Source organism: Eschrichtius robustus, chromosome 16, assembly GCF_028021215.1.
Source record: "Eschrichtius robustus isolate mEscRob2 chromosome 16, mEscRob2.pri, whole genome shotgun sequence".
Taxonomy (NCBI): Eukaryota; Metazoa; Chordata; class Mammalia; order Artiodactyla; family Eschrichtiidae; genus Eschrichtius; species Eschrichtius robustus.
In genome coordinates, this window is record NC_090839.1 from 4,645,317 (window position 1) to 4,661,711 (window position 16,395).

Genomic DNA, 16,395 nt, shown 5'->3' on the forward strand with positions numbered 1-16,395 from the left:
TTTTTCCATTATGGTTTATCATAGGATATTGAATATAGTCCTCTGTGCTATGCAGTAGGACCTTGTTGTTTATCCATTCTATACATAAAAGCTTACATCTGCTGACCCCAACCTCCCACTCCATCCCTCCCCCAAACCCCTCCCCCTTGGCAACCTATACATTCTTTTTTAGAAGGTATTGAATATAGTTCCATGTGCTATTCATTAAGAGCTTGTTGTTTGGCAGGTTTCTTCTAATGTTAAATGTACGTTTGCTGTGTGACCCAGCGATTCCACTCCTAGGTATTTACCAAGGGAAATGGAAACTTGGTTCCACACAAAAACCTGCCCATGAAAGTTTATGGCAGCTTTGCCCATAATCCCTGAAAACTGGAAACAACCCAAATGTCCATTAACTGATGAGTGGCTATATCATGGTGCACCCATACCTTGAGACATCGCTCAGCAATAAAAAGGAATGACTGACACACGTGACCACACGGGGCACTCTCAACAGCATCATGCCCCCCCACAAAAGGTGACACGCTGCCCGGTGCCGTTTGCATGGTATTTTGGGAAAGACAAAGCTATAGGGACAGAAAACAGATCGCTGGTTGCCTGGAGGTGGGGTAGGGGATTGGCTACAAAGGGCACAGGAAACTTCGAGGATGATGGGAATATTCTGTATCTTGATTGGGGTGGTGGTTACAGGACTGTATGCATTTGTCAAACCTCAAAGAACTACACCCTTAAAAAGGGGGATTTTATTGAATGCAGGTTGCACCTTGATGAGCCTGACGTTGTGAAAGACCCTGGCCTCATGGAGCTTCCCGTCTCACGAGCATGGTCGTGGGTCTCTGAGGGTCTCCTGCTCGCTGGAGACCCCTCCTCTCTCCCCTCCTCTGTTTTCTGCATGTCCTTCTGTTTGAAGATGACCTGTGGGAGGTACCTTTGTGTCTGTCAAATGATATCCTCTTTCTTTTTCCCTCACCTCTTCAATCTTCCAGCTCCTAACTGGACAGGGTCAAAGTCGCTGTTTCTCGGTATCATTTCTGGTTTGTGCTTTGCCTGGTGTTTATTGTGGGAACGACACGGATCCACATCTTGGGTGCCGGGTACCTGGTGGCCTTTGGATACTTCATGCTGCAGGGAAGCCGCCTCCTCCTACAGCCGGTGAAGATCACTCTCCGGCCACGGGACTGCCTGGTCGCCTACTCGGCACTGGTGGTTGCTGTGAAGACTTTCCTGGCGGTACGGGATAGTCCTTCTTTCAAGGTGGCTCTTTGTTTTCCTAGCCTGACGGTCTTAATACCCTAAAAAAGGTACTGCCAAAATCAACAGTCATCTTAAAAGGCCTTTTTCAAGATCTGTTTACCAAAGGTGGAAAGACGTAAAACGATCCCGTGTGTCACGCACGATGCAGGCTGTGCTTCGCGGAGTAGCTTTTGATGTTGAAGAGCTCTGAACCCAAGGAAATCAAGAGGGAAGGGGAGGATGTGCAATAGAAAACACGCTTTATGATCTAGCTAATCACCTGGAGATGATACCCCAGCGATCCTGGGGTGTGTTCATGGTGCTAGACCGTGGTAGCGTGCACATTTCAAAGGGCAAAGTAGAATAACAGGGAACCGAGTAGATTAATGCAGCAGTTTGAAGGCTAGGAAAGTCATGGGTCTGAAACTGGAAGGGGTCTCGAGAGATTATTTGGTGCCTCGCTCCCTACCCCCGTCTTGGGTTGGTAGGACTTAAGATTTCCACATGAAAGATGCAGACAGAGAAGTACCAGAAGAGGCCAGCCCGGTACCACCTGCTAGTCTAGGAGACATTTGGACCCCCCCCTCACCCCCCATCTCCAGACCCCAGTGCTGGTTCTTTGCCTGATTGGGCATGCCTTGGGCACAACTTGCAACACAGCTACACATTAAGACTCCACTCAGCATAATGGAGTCATTCTTTGGAGGTCTCCAAGCCTCAGGTCATCATTCAGAATACTGGTCCTCATTGGTCCAAAAGCTTCTGAGTGATTGCCTGTCCAATAAACTAGCTTTTACTGTAATGGTGACAATCGTATCCCCAGTTTATCTTATTGCATCTCCATGGGCGGGAATACCACCGTGTCCTTTTGTATCATACATCTTAGGACTTCATCTTCTAATGGCTAATAGGTCTTCCTTTATAAAAATCACAGATCGTGAGAGCAGCAAGGAGTCTTCGGAGATGGCGTGGTGACTTTGCTGATGAGAACATTAGGAACGAGGGGAGGGAAGGGCAACAACCCTCTGGGGGCCACACCTCTGCTCATGGCCACTCAATTGCTGATGCTCGGTTCCCCTCGACATGGAAGGTTCTTCCATGGCCTCTGGGTAAACCCCTCCTTATGTTCTCGGGGAGGAGCATGATTAGACCTCTTAGGCTGAGCGGCCAAATGCTGCTCTCCTGGGGGACCAGCACACTCGAGGTTACAACTACGGAGACAAATGAAAGATGCCACTGAACAGCAAGGCCACGCTGGCGACGGTGCAGACACGGGCACGGCGAATCTTCCCACACTCTTCCTCTCTTGCAGGTCGGCGCATGTGTGTACCTGGAGGCTTTACTCCTCTCCCACTGCTGGCTGGCCCACAGTTTCGCCCTGGACTGCACGGTCCCAGGGTACCAGTTAGGTAAGTCCCCCAGTTCAGCACAGCCAGTGCAGAGCCCGCGTGTGTTGTTAGGAAAATAAGATCAAAGGCACAGAGGAGTGGAAAGAATTGTACAATGGTCACCCCCACTCCCCCCCTAGATTTACAGTTTATTTTTGCCATCTTTTGCTCTTCCTGTACTTGGGTGTGTGGACATATTTTTGTGAAATCACCAGAAGGAAAGGTGCAAGCACCAAGATGTTCTCCTACATAACCACGTTCTTTATTTTTTTTTTAACATCTTTATTGGAGTATAATTGCTTTACAATGGTGTGTTAGTTTCTGCTGTGTAACAAAGTGAATCAGTTATACATATACCTATGTCCCCATATATCTTCCCTCTTGTGTCTCCCTCTAACCACGTTCTTATCAGCACATCCTGAGAAAACCAACTCTGGCTCCCCAGTCGCCTAATACTCAGTCTACGTGCTAATGCCCCCAGTTGCTCCTAAATGGGTCATGACAGCTATTTCTATCATTATTATTATTATTATCATTTGGACTCAGAATCCAAGTTCACGGGCTGCGTTTGACCATGTTGCCAGACCACTCTCTCATGTGACATGGAGGCAAGCCCCGGTAGAAATTAAGAGACCTCCATTCTCTCGGAGAAAATCCAGGGACCAAATGAAAAGAAGAGAGAGAGTGAGACTCTGCCTTGCGACCCAATGTCAAGTCAAGGGCACGGCACCCCCCAGTCAACGGCCTCCGGGCTTTAGGGAGTTTCCCACTCTGTACCAAGAGCCCTTCACCGGAGCTGGCGAAACTCCAGCCACGCCGCTGACTCCCGGGCTTCGGGCCTGTTAGAGAGGGAGGAGCCCCGGGTTCTGCCCCACTGGAGCTGTCAGCGGCTTCCTCTCGTGAACGGAGGAAAAGGAGAAATGTGTTTATTTTAACTCTTGCCTCTGAGTGACATCTTCGGCTCGGCTCTCCCTCTCTCTCTTGGTTTGTCAAGAAAACACGTGAGCTCACATCTCTCATCTTTCACAAACAAGTCTGGAGCTCCGGGGCTTAATGCTGTGGCCACGGGGAGAAGGTTTCTGAACATCCCAGCGAGACTGAGGTGGAAGGTTCACAAGCCCCTTGGATTACCTCTCCCCCCACCCCCAGGCATCAGCTCCCTGTTTACCCTGGGCTCTGCCTGAGTCGCCCCGCGAGGAACCGGGAAGGGGGTACTGAGGCTCCAGGGAGGTGCTGGTGCAGATGGGGGGTCCTCACGTCCTGGTGAGGAGACCCAGCTCTCCCCATCCAGAGCGGCGGCCACACCCCAGGCACTGGCCACAAGACTCCACAGGTTTCTCCTGTCTTCCATGCAGCCGTCCCCGAGGATGAAGCCTGTGAACCCCCAGAAAAGGAAGCGGGGGTCCTGTGGGATGCCATGTGTTTAACCTTCCTGCTAATCCAGCGATGGATATTCCTGAGTTATTACCACCTTTACGTGGTAGCTGATCTGGAGGCTGCCAAAGCCTTAGCGTCCAGGTACCAGGAAACCCAGGAGAAAGGCATCAGATGTCAGGGGCTCGATTAGACACGAAGGAACTTTTAGTTGAAAGATCACAACCCTTTAGAACTCTCAGAGACCTCAGGCCATCTCATCTCACCCCTCCCCTCGGCAGAGGAAGAGATGACACTCAGAGTGGGTCACCTGCCTGGGTTGTCCAGCTGGCCAGGACCAGAGCAGGACTGATGCAGCCCCTCCAACGTACGCTGCTTCCTCCCAAGTCTGGGATCCGGTCCTGGTCATTTCCTTGGGGCCTCAAATTGTGTAGGGCCGTGAGATCCTAGGAGGTACTGACTTGTAAACACAGAGGAAGGGCGAGGGCAAAGGACCAGCTTCTCTTTTCACCGACGGTAACCCCATGGCCGTGAGGGACCAGGTTCAGCTCAGAGTCGAAGGGGAGGTTGGCCAACTTCTGTGCAGAACCCTCCCGGCCCTGCAGAGGTCCGGGGCTTCGGGAACCTCTCTAGGCAGCCCTGCCCATCCCAGTCTCAGGCCTCTGTCCCTGCTTACATACCTGCTTGACCAGCTTGCCTGATGGCCCCTTCTAATGACAACTCCTCACCTGACATAAACTGATCACCCACCAGCCCTGGGGGCTGCTCGCCTTCCTCGATGGGAGGGTCATATGTGCCAAAGGGTAGGGACAGGCTCAGCCCCAAGGGGTCCCACCCTCCGTTTCCCGAGTGCAGGCTAGCATTCCAGAAGGCAGATGCGCCGCTGAGCACATGGTCCCCTCAAACTCCACTGCCTCTCACCCTAAGAGCCGCCCAAGGGCGGCCAGCCTTCAGGCAAGCTGCAAGCATCCAGTCCCATACAAAGTTTCCGCGGTTTGTTGGGTGTTCTGTCCTCAATCTGTTGAGCTAAACTTGGTCTTGATGTTCTGGAGGTTTATGCTCTTTGGGGAGAAACGAGAAAAGAATTCATTTTGAGCAGCCGGCTCGAGCTGTCTTGTTATACGAATTGATGTGTGATTGACGCATTTCATCTTGACTTTTAGTGCAAAACCAGATAGTGATGTTTTGCCAACAGAAAGTACAAAGACTTTCCCTAGATGTTCCCTATAAGATACATATAAGACACATATGTAAGATACTTAAAATACACATAAGATGATTTCTTAAATGTATTTTTTTGCCCACACCGGGGTGCTGAGCTCTTGGCACTGTCCTTGAGGGAGACATTGGAACGCCGTAAGGAAGACAAGAAAAAATAAGACAAGAAAAAATCGCGACGGGTCATCGTGAAGCAGTTATGTTGGCTTTTCTTTCTTCACCCTGGAAGCATGGCTCTTCCAAAGGAGCTGCCATCTTATCACTTATTTCTTTCTTTGTTATAGACTTCCCCTTTTTCTTTCTTTTTCTTATTTTTGAATTTCACCAAGAGTAAGAGCCTCAGACTGGCAATGCGCCATTGTTCAGAGAATGGAGCACTAACAAGCTGTGAATGTGGGTCAATCAGGGGATGGAGGTGGCAGAAATTGCAGGCTGATTCTTCCAACCCTGAAAACAAAGGCCGGGCTCTTGAGTGTGATGGGAACATGAGCTACCCCTGGAATGATCCATCCCCTGATGTAATTCTTAGATGAGGAGGTGATGCTTTCTTTAAGCTCTTGATGACTCAGACTTTCTGCTTTGGCTAAAGTCACTGTTCCCCCAAAAGGCCATCTGCCTTCTTTGGTCTGAGCCTTGGTTCAGGCTGTTCCTGGCTAAGAGGGGCCACCCGCTACTCTACTTAGCCCGGACCATGCTGCATCTTCCAATGCGCTACAATGCATGCACCCCAAGTGGTACCCAGGAAGGTTTTCAGTGGTCACGCATGTATGAATTTTTCACTTAAAGGTTACATTATTTATCTTAATGCGCTTTGGAGGGGGGGAATATCTAGACCATCCAGTGAGTGACTTTAAGGATATTATTGCTTAGGATGAGACGAAGTTGTCAAAGTGAATGGACTGTAATCAACTTTAAAAATTAATTAACATTGGAGAAATCATGATGTGTGCATGACGAAGTTGGTGGAGCTCTGTTTTGTTGCCTGCTTAAGTCCAAATTCTCAAACTATCTGAGACCACCGAGACCCCCAACTCCAGCCCCTCAGCTGCCCGGCCGACATCTGGGGTTAGCAAACTCCGCTTGCGAAGACACTCTGCCTTCTGAAGCAGAGAGCCATCAGCCCTCCTGCTCCTCCCACCATAGACCCCATGCACACCTGGAAGAGGAGCCCATCCACACCTGGAAGAGGATCCCATCCACGTGGGTGCCCGAGACACTGGTTGTTGGGCGGGGGCTTGGGGGGTGTCGCCCTCTTAACTAAGGGAAAGGTGGGAGGGGATATTGAGGCATCTCTTCCTCTGCCTCGGGTTTAGGGGAAAAGGCAAGCACGGAAACCAGCAAAATGGCAAAGGCGTTTTGACCGCAGGAGAAGAGAATGGCTTTCTCTGTTTGTCTTCAATTGCTAGGATGGAGAAAAGCAAAGCGAAGCAAAAGAAAATTGCTGCTCTGAAGTGAACCCACAGGAGTCCTGCCCACCTGGCAGTTAGCGCGAGGAGCCTTCCTTGAGAGGAAGGGGCCACCGGGCCCTGCGCCCCAGGTGAGCTGCGGGATGTGACCTGCCCTGGGGCTTGAAACAGGGACAGTAAACCGAGCCCTCTGCCACCAGCACCTTCCCCCGAAGCCAACAAGAAAATGGGTCTCTCCCTTCAGAACTAGGGTATAGAGGTGTCTTTTTGTCTGATGCATCAGAAGAGTTTAGATTTAGAACAGTGCTTTGAGGTGAAATTCTGAACCCCAACTGAAGTCCCAGAAAGGACCCCTCTCCTTTTGCAAAATAAAAACACACCTTGCCCAGAAGTGTTCTATCTGATCGGGCCCTGGCTCTCTGGAAATCCGTGGACTACTTAAACAGCATTTTCTTCCTTTCAGTTTTGAGATTTTTTTCAGAAAACATGACTTCCCCAAAGGGCCAGGTGGCTAAAGATGAAAGGCTTTTCATTTTTTATTGGTCACGAAATAGATAAAATATCTTTCAAAAAGTTCTTCCTTTTCAATTGGACAGGATTTGCTCTTTCTTCCGGTTGAACAAGTTGAAGAGAATAATGTCACCCCTTGGCTACCAACCACTAAGACGATTCGGTTTTATCTGGCAATTTATATGCAGAGTGTGATCTATGGTTTAACCTTCCTAATTGGGGGACACACTGTCTGAATTAGTGACAAGACTGAATTATGGTGCTTTTAAGAAAAGAGATTCCATTTTAGTACTTTCGAGTTCCTGAAACCATTAGAACTGGTCTCCCCAAGTACCACCCAGCACAGACCTCCCTGGGAATCTCGTCAGCTTACGTGCCAGGCAGACTTGAAAACACATATTCTTATACATTTCCTTTTCAAATCTTATTTGCAGTAAATGATTTGTCCAAATGAATCATTTTGTAAGGTTGGGGATGGGGAGGAAGTTAGCAGATATTCAATGAGCTGATTTCTTCAGTAGACGATTCAGCCCTGATCCCTTTTTAGAATAATCACAACGTGGTCCAGGGTGGGAATGGCTGATAAATTTGGGTTCCATCTTTATTTCAATGATCTCAGTACGAAAGAAAATGAAGAGGAGAAAAAATAGTGGCAGCCTTGGATGAGGCATCCTTCCAGTAAGCTGGGACTGTTAACAGCTGCCTAGAGCAAGACCTTTCAGGAGACCGAGAATTGGGGGCCCACTGGAACCCTCCTCAGTTCCAGGGTTCCCTAAAATGGGCCCGTTCTCTAGGAAATGCTTGTCATTTTAGGCAGCAAGGATGTGGTAAGGAGGCAGGCAGAGGGCTTACGCCTGCTGCCCCAACAGGACACAGGAAGCCGTGTATGTGCCTTTGGGGACAGTGGAGAAGCGGGGTCCTCTCCATCTGCCAGGGCAGCATGGGGCTGCTCCGTAGATGATACGGGACCAGGGACGTGAAGCACCTTCAGCCAAGGAAGACGGGGGTTTGGAGATTCCATGCTAACGAGGTAGATTGATAGTGAGGGGAGACGGAAATCCACAGGCATCTAATGTGAAATGTCAATACTAATACATAATTTAAATCCAGTTAGGGAACCAGGTAGACCTGTTTTGACAGAGTTCCCTTCCGTTGTAGAAGGTGCTGGAAGGGAGGAAACCCCACACATAAAATAACGTGCCCACCAGGTCGAGGCGCCCAGCGTGTCTCTGACAGGACCAGGCTTGTCCTGAGGTCTGTGGGCAAAGGGGCGGAAGGGCATGCGTTCCGGGCTCTTTTTGTGGATGTGTTTCCCAGTGATCCAGGATGGCAGCTATGGCTCCTCTGAGACTGACGGTGAGGAAGAAGAGCCAGAAGAAGGAAGTGAAGCAGAAATAACAGATCATCAGCCAAAGCCCAGAACAGCTTTCCACGTAACTTTTCTTTGAATTGGATTTGAGCTAATGCAGGCACAGTAGATGCCTCCTGTGGGTTGAGTGGTCCTCACAGAGGATGCTCTTTCCTTAGAAGCATCCACGTGTGCCAAAGGCATGGCTGGATCCGCCCGCAGTGGACCAGACTTTGTAGAACAACGGCCTAGAACTTAACTTGAGCCCGAGTTTGTTTGGATCCCTCTGGGGGATTTCTAATTATCAAAAGAACAACGAGTGTTCTGGAGGCCCACCTCCGTGCATGCTGGGTGCTTGTTTATGTGTGATCAGGGTGTGAATCTGAGGGTGTCTTCCCTACCGAAGGGGCTCCCTGCTGACTACTGGGGAAGAGTGGTGGAATCATGAGGAAGTCAGTTAACTAGTCCTTCTGTATCAAGTTGGTCAACTAGTCTTGGTATAAATTACTCCCATTGTCATGGGCACATGCAAAACCAAGTGGAGAGCAGGGGTGCTTATCTGGAGATGTCAACCAGTATCTTTGGGGTATTTCAGGCGAAAGGATAAGTTATTTGAAGGTGTGTCTTAATCTCCTTTACCATGCCTATGCATGTGTGTCTCTGTTGCATTCTATTATTTAGGGTTTTTTCTTAAGTGTACATTTTAGTTGAAAGTAATTACTCCGAAAAATATTGAAGGAAGAGCAAACAATCCCATATATTACTTACTCTTTGCTCCTGTCTTAAGGGATCCATTTTTCAATGTTTTTGCTTTGTTTTGTTTTGTTTTGTTTTTTGGCAAAGCCAGAACTACTTACAGCAGACATGAGAGAGACCGTCACCCGTTTTAGCCTTTATACCAAGCAGCACTGACTTTTCCGGGAATGAGCGAGATCATCCAGTGAAATTCCGTTTGGGTTTGACTTTGATGTTCCGATGTCTAAATGCAACTTTAAACATCTTTTAAACGCACAAACCGCTCCTAAGAGCCTTTTCTCTTCTGAAAGGAAATTACTTGGAACAAATATGACATTGATTTTCCATCTCCCTTGATTAGTCTCATTCGGTCTGATTTTTATTATTTCAGGCTTACCAACAACGAGAATATACAGTTAGTGATGGTTCTAATTAGATTTTGTGACCTTTAAGGAAGAAAAGGAGGGTCTGGGCCCGGCGATGCCTGAAATTGCCGGAGAACAGAGCCGGGTTTACGACTGTCTCCCCGCAGCTCGCACATGACGCCTGGACCAATAGAGCCACGTCTGCTCTCAGGATGGAGGAGGGATGGGGAACCCCGGCGGGGAGGAAGAGGGGGCCCAGCGGTGCCACCCTGGAGGTACTGTCGACGGCAAAGCAGGGCTTGTGTGGTAACTTGGATCAACAGATGGTCGACTAGGAAACACTGGCGTCCATCAGTTCTGGATGGTGACTGGGTCCGTTGACAGCAGGTGGAGTGTGGAGGGAAGATGAGGACATGGGTGCGTGTAGGAAGCATAGGGGATCTTTTATACACGCTGATGGTGGGGTTGTGGGTGCCTCATGGAGGTGTCCTTGCCGCTCGGACAATGGGATATTTGCTGACAGGCCAACTTGTTATTCTGAGATATTGGTGGGGGGGGGGGGGAAATATGCATTTTTCCAAGCCTGTTTTCCGTAATGGCTTGAACTTTGGAATGCATTGACCAGACCCAGGGAGAGAGAAATATGTGGTCTGTCAGGTGTCCAATCTTTCCTAAGTGAGGCATTCACTGGAGGTAAGCCCTGGACCCTGACAAGTAGTGGTCAGGAGCCAGTACAAATTTGAAAGGCTTTCCTCTTTAGATGGACCTGCTTTGGGGAGTGTCTGCAACGAAGATCAGGTGATTAGATATTAGTGCCTGTAGCGTAGTGGCGACCCCAGTAAAGGGCCCGCAATGTTATGTATGTTTCAGGAGGACCATAATTTCCATGACCCCATCATCACGCCCGCCTTAGACACACAGACACCCCTATGGGGATGTAACGAACATTTACAAAAAAATGTCAATCGGAAACAGACGGGAATTTCCAACCGCCGTCTATTTTGTTTTTCTTTGGTGATTCAGGAGTTGAGAGACTAGCAACTCGTGAGGCCGAAGTTGAGGCCAGAGCAGAGAATTTAGATGAATCCGGTAGGTGCCCTGCCGTGTCCAAAACAGAAAAAAAAAAAAAAACTACAGGAGGCAAACCACGTCACTGATCAGGGCAGACGTCTGACAAGCTCACTCGGAGATGAAAGTGGGTAGAGCTCAGAGATGAGAAAAAGTAAAACTTGACCTTCAAGAAGAAACTGCTGGACTTCACAAAGGCTTTTTTACAGACGTCCTGCAGTGTCACCGAAGTGAGTAGGAAAAGGGGGTTTCACTGTGGGCTCCTGCAGCCCTGGCCCTTCTCAGCATCAGGTGGAGCATTCGTTTCCATGGAGAGGTAGCATTTAGAGGCTAGAGTGGGCCCTGGTCCCCTCAAAGTGCTTCTCCCTCTTGAAAAGTCATAATCGAGAAATGTGAATAGACCTGAATCTTTGGGCTTGGGGAAGATAGGCGCATATTCACCCCAAGGTGACACCAATAATCCCATAATCCCAACCTCGGGTGCCCACCCAGGCCCTACCATGTGCCAGGCACAACCCGCATACCCCCAATGCCGACGGCCAGTTAAAGAGGGGGGACAGAGGGCTTCAGTGCCTGCTCGAGGCCCCTCACCTGGATCAGGGCTGGGACCACCCGGCACAAAGCCAGCCCCCCCGAGGGAATGCGCTCTTCTTCTTGCTCATCCCTACCTGTGGGCAGAGCGCCTTTTCCAGAGTCCTCCCCATCCCTCATCTCAAATGACCCTTCCTTCAGCGCAAGTCCAGGCGGCCTGCAATCAGACCCGCTCCCATCCCCACTAGCTGATGCGATCTGGGGCGAATCCCTTCACTTCTCTGGCCCTCGGTCTCTCCACTTGCAAAAGGAGGACAGTGAGGGGACCTGAGTGAGAGGGTTGCTGTAGGATTAAAGGGCCAAACCATAAGATGACACCAGTGCCTGGTACACAGTAAGTGCCTAATTCGTGTTAGCTATTCAGAAGGCAAACAATGACGGTGCGGTCCTCTCCTCCGAGGGGAGGAGGGCTGGAGGCCGGCTGAGGGTGCTGAGACGCAAAGGCCGTCTCCGGGGCTTGCCCCGCTGCCCGTCGGCATGACCCGGAGGCCCCGCTGCGGACAGGACCGGCGCTTCTAGGGAACTTCTTCCCACGCGGCAGCCCCTCCAGACTCGGTTGGCGGGCCAGATGGAGTTCACTGTCGTGTCGCTATGAGGCAAGTTGACGAAAAGAAAGAGGGACGCTCCCGGTGGGGTTTCAGGGGCTGTTAGGTTCTCGCTGTCTCCCCGCAGGGGGCCCGGCCCAGGGGCTCGTCACCGCAGCCCGGCTGTCCTGAGCGCTGGGACAGGTGCTGCTGCACGATGTCACTGTGGCCCTGCGCGCACTCAGCGGGGACGGCACCCCCGTGTCCGAGGCCCTGCGGGGGGGAGCGCCACGCCTGGCGGCAAGCTGTCACTCAGGCAAGCCGGCACCTCTTTCCATCTCAGTTGCTTTTAATTATTCCACGCCGACAGCTCTGAAAGTCACCCCGTCTGCTGACGCGTGATTTATGCCTCGCATTAGCTCCTGGCGAGGTGGCTGGAGGCCTCACTGCCCACCCCGGCCCTGCCACCCACCCTCCCTGCAGGTTCGGACTGTGGCGGCCGGCAGGGGGTTGCAGGGCTTCGCCACCTGCGTCCAGAACTCCCGCAGGGGACTCGGGGCCCCAGAGGGACAGCCCCTCGGCGATCCTAGCTTGAGTCCGGAGACGCAAGTTGCGAGGCGCTGCGTTCCATCTGTTTTCTGTCACGGCAAGTAGACCCACTGGCTCTCTCCCTGCCTTCCCCGCCCTTATCCGCGTCTGCTTCTCTCCCTCGCTCTTTTTTTTCTTAATGTAACGACGATCTGAAATTTCTCTGTAGGGGAAAAAGGCTACCACAGAGAACATTCTGAGACGCTGCCAGGCGCCACTGCAAGAGTCCCCACGAGCTGCCCCGGCCAGGAGGGAAGAGAGGCAAGAGGGGCATCCGGACAGCAAAGGGTTACCTGGGACACCACAGCTGCTCCAGGAAGACATCCCATTGCCTGGTGAAAAGGCAAAGGGAACGGCCACAGAGGACCAGCGCAGAAACACCCGCGGCTCCAGGCAGGACCCCCGGAGGAGGAGCTGGCGGATCTCCCGAGGCGGGGAACAGGTCACCCTCAGCTCCCAGGAGCCTCCCTGCCCCGGGACGACCTCAGGTGCCAAGGGCCCCCTGGGAAACTGCAGTCTCTCTGAAGGTCAAGGCTGCGTTTTTGTGGGCCAAGGACGTTTAGAGAGCTGTAAAAGGGACCATTTTTGCTAATGCCATGAAATTATACTCTGAGTCCGAATAACAGTGGCCTGCGGCAGGTAGAGATGTAATTTTTCTCGAATGCGAAATCTGGCTTTTAGAGAAGTTGGAGGCTGCCCCAGTGGGTGTTGACGGGGCCCCTTTTTCTGGGCACGTTAAGTGAGCCGCACGGGAGCTGTGACCTTGTAAATGGGTCCCGTTAAAAAAGTCACCTGGGAGGCCTGAGTGGAGCAGGTGCCACCTGCAGACGTGACGGGACAGGGGAGCGTGGGAGGGATGCTTGGCGAGGAACCCGAGGAAGCTTCTCCCAGGACCATCCAGCTACTCAGCGGTGGCTGCATGTGTCCTAGACACTGTGGGACAGAGGAGGACAGAGCCGAGGTGATGCCCGTGTGGGCGGAACGGTGGCCTTTCCCCGTGCTGACCCCTTGCTGGGCTGGTCCTGAGCAGTTTTGTGTTGATCAACCCCTTTAGCCAGCAAGAACCCAGGGAGGAAGGACACAAGCGGAAACTGAGGCCAATCGGTGGCTCAAGGTCACATGGCTGCTGCATTCTGCCGTCTCGGTGCCGCCGCGGCGTGGACGTCCAGGTGCTGTGGACGCAGCCGTGACTGGTCCACCATCCCAGAAGGAACATCCCATCTTCCCTGCCCGAAATCTGCCACCTTGACCCCTCCCTGTGTCCCAGGAGCCGTGGCTTCTCTCGCCCACCTTCTCCCCTTTCTCCGTGGCTTCTGTTCCCAGCCCGTCCCCTCCACTCCCCTTAGTGACCCAGCAGCCTGGGGTCTTCTTGGGTCTGCAGAGATCGTGCCGTCCTTCCCCTCCTCTCTTCACCACCAGGCTTCTTGCAAAGGGCGGAAGGGCAGTTGGAGCCTCGCGCTTCCTCTCTGCGACAGCTGCCCTATTTGTCCCTCACGTTTTTACGGGACCTCCTGGCTTTGGCAGCCTCCGCTCTGCTGGCCCCTCCCCCGCTGCCCCCTTCCTGTCCCTTCTTGCTCTTCCCCAGCGCGTGTCCTGAGCTCCAAGCCAGGGCTTCTACCCACTTAGGAGCCCTCTCTGACCTTGCAAAACCCAAGCGCATTGCTCCCCTCTCCCCACGGGCTGGTGCCCCCTGTGCTCCCAGCATGGTCTTTGTTGGCGAAAGCCCTACCCCCAAACTCAGGCAAAGGCTTCACCGGCGGTCCAGCTCCTAGTGAAGAGTCCTGGGAGGGGACGCTAGCTTCGTTCTTTTCCTTATTCATCGCATCCGGTTGGGGGGGGGGGGGATGGGGGCGTGGCACCCAGGGCTCTATTTTGAAAATGTCTCTGGATTCCACCCCCATCCCCCCACCCTGTGCCCACTGCCCTGCTCAGACTGTCACTACTTCTTGCCTGATCTACCAGCCCGTCCTCCCTGCCACCAGCTCCTCCTTTTGACTCACTCTGCACACCAACCTCAACTCACCCCAGCCTGCCTTTGTCACCCCCTTTTTTAACCCTTCCAGGTCTTTCCTGGCTCTCCAGAATGAAATCCAAACCCTCAGCCTGGCTTGCGAGGCCCCTCGTGACCTGACGGGCTCTCTATTCCCCGGGCTCCGTGTTCTTTGCGTTGCACAGGATCTAACAGTGCATGCCCGGAATGCCCATCGTCCGGGCCTCTCCACCTGGGGAGGTTGCCATTCGTCCTTCAAGAGCCAGCCCAGCCGCCGCTCTGGGAAGCCACCTGGTTCCCCGTCCTCCTCTGGACTTCCTTGCCACTTCAGAAGTGGCTCTCACCCAGACCCCGGGCCCCAGACCCATCCTCGGGACGCCCCTGCCCCCTGCAACATGAGCCCTGTGAGGACAGGGGCCTGCTGTGTCCATCTCTGTGCCCCTGCAGCCCAGCTCAAGGTCTAGAACACAACAGCCTTTCAGTGTCTGCTGCTGGCTTGTTCGACAAAGCAATGCCGTCTTCATCAATGATGCAGGAGTAAATCTCAGACCGTCCCAAGTGATTGCAAATTCCAGATGAGGGGAGTCTGGAATCAAAATTCATGAGGATTTTTAAAAATTTTAGAATGTCCTTTGATGCAAATGTAATCGATTGGTCATCAAAGGTTTTTAAAAACGATGTCTTTGGGGTCTAGAGAGGTCACAGAGATGGTAATGCAGACTTGCTGGGGGCCAGCCGGGAGGGGGGAAGAGTGAAGGAGGAAGATGAGGAGGACACCACCCCCGGCAGGTTGTCCCTCGCAGCCACTGGGCTGGCGAGTCCAAGAGCCGCCCCCCACCCTCGCCCGATAGCTGCCAACCTTCCTATTCTGTGCCACCCATTCAGAGAATCAAACAGACCAGCAGCTCCAGCAGAAAAGCTCCTTTTAGGATGTTGCCAGCTAGGGATCTGTAACTTAAAAGGCAAGAACTATCTGTGACCCAAGTCAGGAACCAGCACGTTTTTCCCGCTCAATGCAGCAGGCCAAATTGCTGTCCAGGTTAGCAAGTTGAGCCAGAAGGTGTTAACACTACACACGCTAGGAGGCAAAGCAAGTGGTTCTTTGAACTTGATTACTTGTTTGAAAATACTTTACTCAGTAGAGAAATTGTGAGCAATGGAGCTTTTTTTTGCAAATCACATATTTTTAAAAATGCATCTGGGGAGTGCCTGTTCAATAGAAAACTTTGTGGCCGAGTGCTCCAGGAAAGTAGAAAATTGCTCCCTGTGTAGAGTTTGGGGAAACGCAATTATTTTTACCTACTGGGTTTTCTCCAGGCCAGGCCACGCCGCCCCATCCAGGGCCGTGGGCCTGCCTTTCCGGGACTTAACGGCAAGGTGTCTTCCTCCCTCCAGGCTGCCCCCCGGACAACGAGCTGGAACAGTCGGACAGGATTTCCCGGAGCCTGTGGCGCCTGGTGAAGCCGACCCTCGCCTTGCACCAGGCGGCCGCGGCTCTGAGACGCTGTGCTATTTTATGATCATTCTCAACCACACGCTCTCCGCTTCTGTCCTCACCATGGTTCTCCCCATCTTGTCTTTCTTGCGGGCCATGCTCTCTGTCCCCAGACCCTCCAGACGATTTTGGATGGCAGCGATCTATTACACAGAGGTAGGTGCCAAGGAGGCCCCCTTGCAGACCCAGCTCCTGCCAACAGGTGGGCACCCGCCACCCGTCTCCACCCCCCCTACCCCACACACCTTCGATGCAACCTCAGGGCAACACACTGAGTGCTCGCGTCCAGTGATGATGGGGCCGGGGGACCCAGAGAACGGAACCCCTAATGTTTCCCCTCCGCACTCACGCCCTCCCAAGGGCAAGGTAGCTTTCAAGAGTCAGATACAGCGATGAACGGTGCTCCCACGGCACCTTGCACATAGTAGGTGCACAATAAACAGGAGTGGATTTATCCCACATCACCTCTGGCAAGGCATGTCTGTATTATTTTAATTTTATTTTGTTTTTTGGCATCTTGGACATAATTTACCAGCAGCCCTTGCTCTCTGCTGCTCTTTCT